Source organism: Lycium ferocissimum, chromosome 5 (assembly GCF_029784015.1).
Source record: "Lycium ferocissimum isolate CSIRO_LF1 chromosome 5, AGI_CSIRO_Lferr_CH_V1, whole genome shotgun sequence".
Classification (NCBI taxonomy): Eukaryota; Viridiplantae; Streptophyta; class Magnoliopsida; order Solanales; family Solanaceae; genus Lycium; species Lycium ferocissimum.
In genome coordinates this window covers 56780123-56785125 of record NC_081346.1, presented here as the reverse complement: position 1 = coordinate 56785125, position 5003 = coordinate 56780123, and the positions used below count along the sequence as shown (strand labels likewise).

At 35.1% G+C, this 5003-nt stretch overlaps 1 pseudogene; it reads left to right on the top strand.

The window, feature by feature from the left end:
• The first annotated feature begins 1763 nt into the window (after positions 1-1763).
• On the top strand, positions 1764-3781 carry LOC132057841 (uncharacterized; annotated as a pseudogene).
• Positions 3782-5003: the final 1222 nt, after the last annotated feature.

The window sequence follows — 5003 nt, the reverse complement described above, 5'->3', positions numbered from 1 at the left end:
AAAGAAGAGACATGCGTCCAAAGAAGGTTTTCAAAAGAGACATACCTTAAATCCCATTCAAATATCCAAACATAAGCTCTGCGCTTCACATCCAATTTGAAGATTGCACAATTAATAGTTGCAAGTTTTTACCAATTTTCGTAGCTACTTTCCATAGATCACAAGGTACTTCTCTAGACCTACAAATAAGATCTCCACCATTCAAATTTAATTCCTATATGTTATGAATACTTAATTAAAATTGTGGCTCGATCCAACGGTTAGATTATCGAAAAACACCAATTTAATATCGCTGGTCAGACTGAAAGTCTACAGAAAATTCTAGGGTTTTCTCTAACTCTTCACCGCTCTTGATTTTATAGGGTTGTGGGATGGATGGATTTATTCTAGTGTTTAGAAATGATATAATCTTGTAGAATTCAAAGGTTCTTGATTGAAAGACTTACCTTAGAGGAAACCTTAGGAAACTAGAGCGCCATACCAAACTCTTGAAGGTTTCTTGATTTTTCTTGATTGCAATACAAACTAGAGCGCCATCCAAAAATTGGCAATACAAAGAATTGCCATTAAATTTCAATTTTTGGACCAAAACACACTCTAAATTTGGATCCAATTTTGCAGGAAAAGCATAGAGATAATTATGGGCCAGTGCTGCTCGGCCTTCTAGTCTATCAGATTTGTCTAATTTCTCCTTTGTTACCCCCATAGTGTTGGGTTTTAATGATTGGTTGAATGGGAAATGGAGGGAAGAAATATGGAGGGAAAATGAATTGTTCCCTTTTGCTTTATGGAAGAAGCATTTCTCCTACATAGGTAGTGGAAAGAAAAGTCCTTGTACTTAAATATAGAAACATTCCTTCTAGTTGTTAAAGGGTTGAGAGGAAGGCAAGCCTCGCGTCGTCATTGTCGCTCGCTCGGCTCTGGCTCTGATTGACAATCTTTTTGGACCAAATTTATTTAATTAATTAATTATCCAATTCCTGACCCGGTTAGTGATCCGGATCCGCGCTTCTAACCCATTTTTCTTTCCCGGATTGCTTTAAATTTCCCTCCCATTATTACATGGCCTTTCTGAAAGGTTGCAAACCTTTTCAGAACTAGTGCGTCGATGGCTATAAATTTCGATTGTCCTCAGATTTTTTTCCTTACGAAATTTCTAAAATCTTCTATCTTCTTCTTCTGCACTTCATAAACATTCTCATGTGATTTTACAGCCTTCGAGTGGTTCGTTGTCACCTTGCAGTACTGCTACTATAGTGAGTAAATCGTTCTATCCTGGGAGGATATATTCCACAACCTCGGGTACAATGAGGGGAATAATTTCCTTAAGGACACACTGTGTATTCAGTGGGCTCAATTTTATTCCTACTGATTTTTCCAGATATTGTTCTTTTGTTTTTTCATTTCTGAAATTTGTTTTACTTTCTGGTTAAGTATTTTTCCAGATACAGATTAATAACATTCTTAAGGAAATTATTTTATATATATATATATATATATATATATATATATATATATGATACGTATTCTAGATTAAAACCTTCTGGTTTTCTACTCTGTTGGAATTTTTCTAGTCCAACTTGAAGAACATAAAAACTTCGTTGGATTGTTAAAGTTCATAACAGTGAAACGATTTGAAGAATATAAAAACTTCATCGTTAACTTGTAAAACAGTCTGAACATATAAATCATCACTATTTATTGTTTTGGTTTATTTGTCATTGATTAAATTGTTTGTCTACTATTGACAGAGAAAAGAAAAAATGGCAATAGAAATGGATGACAATATGTCTACTGGAGCAGAGACTGTTGCGGCAGCGACTGTTGCGGCGACGATTGTTGCATCGTCAAGCCTTTTAACTACTGCACATGCCATGGCACCGCCAGAAAAACCAGAAAAATTTTACAAATTAACTTCAAAGGTTGGCAGCAAAGAATGTTATTTTGGTTAACCACTCTTGGCATGCATAAGTTCTCAAACGAAGACCCTCACGTTCCTGAAGAAGGAATGCCTGAAAATCAGCGCTTCATGGTTGTTGAGGCTTGGAAGCATTCGGATTTCTTGTGCAAAGGTTACATCCTCAGTTCTTTAGAGGACGATTTGTACAACGTCTACAGTTCTGCTAAGACTTCAAAGGAATTATGGATTGCACTTGAAAAGAAGTATAAAACCGAAGATGCATGCCTGAAAAAATTTGTGGTTGCCAAGTTTCTAGACTATAAAATGGTGGATAGTAAGACTGTTGGAACCTAAGTTCAAGAACTCCAAGTCCTTATCCATGACCTTATTGCTGAAGGTATGGTAGTGAATGAGGCATTTCAAGTGGCTGTTGTAATTGAGAAGTTGCTTCGTGGAGAGACTTCAAAAACCATCTCAAACACAAGTGCAAGAAAATGTCGCTAGAAGATCTGGTGATTCGCTTGAAGATGGAGAAGGATAATAAAGCAGCCGAAAGGAAGTCGCTTGGAAATTCAAAGATTATGGCAAAGAAACATCGCTGGGGAAGCTGCTCCAAAGAATAAGAAAAGGAAGAAGCCTTCAGGACAGAGGAAGGAATAAAACAAGAAAAAATTCAAAGGCAACTGCTATAATTGTGGGAAAGCTGGGCATAAGGTTCCAGACTGTCGGGTCCCTAAGAAAAATAAAAAAAAAGATGAGGCAAACATGTTGGGAAAAGATGATGAAATTGATGATCTATGTGCTATGCTCATGGAATTCAGTTTAGTTGGAAACCCAAAGGAGTGGTGGATTGACTCTGGCGCCACTCGACATGTTCGTACTGTCAAAGAAGCATTTGCAATGTATGCTCCAGCGGGACCTGAAGAAGAGCTTTCCATGGGAAATACTGCAACAGCTAAAGCTAAAGGATATGGGAAAATATTCCTAAAGATGACGTCCGGCAAGATATTGATGCTCAACAACGTGCTTCATGTTCCTAAAATTAGGAAAAATTTAGTTTCGACTTCATTGTTAGTGAAGAATGGTTTCAAATGTGTTTTTGTTTCTGATAAGGTTGTTATTAGCAAAAACGATATGTATCTTGGAAAGGGTTACCTCACAAAGGGCCTTTTCAAACTCAATGTAATAGTCGTTGACAATATTAATAAAGTTCCAGCTTCGTCTTATTTATTGGAGTCAAATGATTTATGGCATGTTCGTTTAAGACATGTCAACCACAAAACCTTACGGAAATTGATTAATTTAGAAGTATTGCCTAAATTCGAGTGTAATAAATTAAAATGTCAAATATGTGTTGAATCTAAGTTTGTTAAACATCCTTATAAGTCTATTGAGAGGAATTCCAATCCTTTAGACTTAATTCATACAGATATTTGTGATATGAAGTTAATACCATCTCGCGGTGGGAAAAAGTATTTCATAACTTTTATTGACGATTGCACTCGATGTTGCTATGTTTATTTGCTGAATAGTAAGGATGAAGCAATTGAAGCATTTAAGCAATACAAAAGTGAAGTTGAAAATCAATTGAATAAAAAGATAAAAATAATAAGAAGTGATAGCGGTGGAGAGTATGAATCTCCTTTTGCAGAGATATGTTTAGAATATGGAATTATCCATCAAACTACTGCCCCTTACACACCACAATCCAATGGAATTGTGGAAAGAAAAAATCGAACATTAAAGAAAATGATGAATGCTTTATTAATAAGTTCCGGTTTGCCGCAGAGCTTGTGGGGGGAAGTTATCCTTACAGCTAACCGAATACTCAACAGAGTGCCCCACAGAAAAACACAAGCTATTCCATATGAAACATGGAAAGGAAGAAAACCTTACTTAAAATATTTTAAAGTATGGGGGTGCTTAGCTAAAGTACAAGTTCCTATACCCAAAAGGGTCAAAATAGGACCAAAAATTGTGGATTGTGTTTTCATTGGATATGCTACCAATAACAAAACATGTCAATTTTTGGTCCACAAATTCGAAAATCCCGACATCCATGTTAATATGGTAATTGAATCAGATAATGCTGAATTTTTGAAAACATTTATCCGTATAAACAGGAATGTGAGTCGTCCAGCGAAAGATCTAAATGACCATGAGAAGAACTAAAGGAAAATACACCAAGTAAAGAAGATCCAAGGCGTAGCAAATTCCGAAGGACATCTATTTCCTTTGGACCGGATTTTGTGACGTTTTTGCTAGAAAATTAGCCTCAAACATTTAAAGATGCCATGTCTTCTTCAAATTCACCGTTTTGGACAGAGGTAGTCAATAGTGAGATTGAATCAATCTTGAACAACCATACATAGGAGTTGGTTGATCTGCCTCCCGAAAATAAACCCTTAGGTTTGAAATGGATCTTTAAAAGGAAAATGAAAGCTGATGGCACTATTGACAAATATAAGGCAAGACTCGTTGTTAAAGGCTATAGGCAAAAAGAAGGTCTTAATTATTTTGAAACATACTCGCCGATGACAAGGATAACATCCATTCGTGTTTTAATAGCACTAGCGGCAGTATATGGTCTTCAAATCTATAAAATGGATGTTAAGACAGTGATGAGTTACTACATATTGTAGTTTTGATGATTTGACAAACGTGCCAAGGACCAGGTCCTTGATCAGGTCCCCTGGACTGTACGTTCATGACAACTGTAAAGCTGTGTGTACTGTTCCAACAAGCAGTACCATAGCAGCTGTTGACACCCGATTTTGTCCCGCCCTTTTCCGAAATTTTTATTTGCGAATAGTCATGTATACTTTACCACAATTATTTGCTTTCTATTAATATGGTCGTTTTCCTTGACCCACTACCTATAGTCATCACCCATTATTATTATTATTATTATTATTATTATTATTATTATTATTATTATTATTATTATTATTATTATTATTATTATTATTATTATTATTATTATTAATATTATTATTATTATTATTATTTTTATTATTATTAATATTATATTTATTATTATCATCACGGTCATTATTATTATTATTATGCTGCGAGCACTTAATGTTATAATTGTTAATATTAT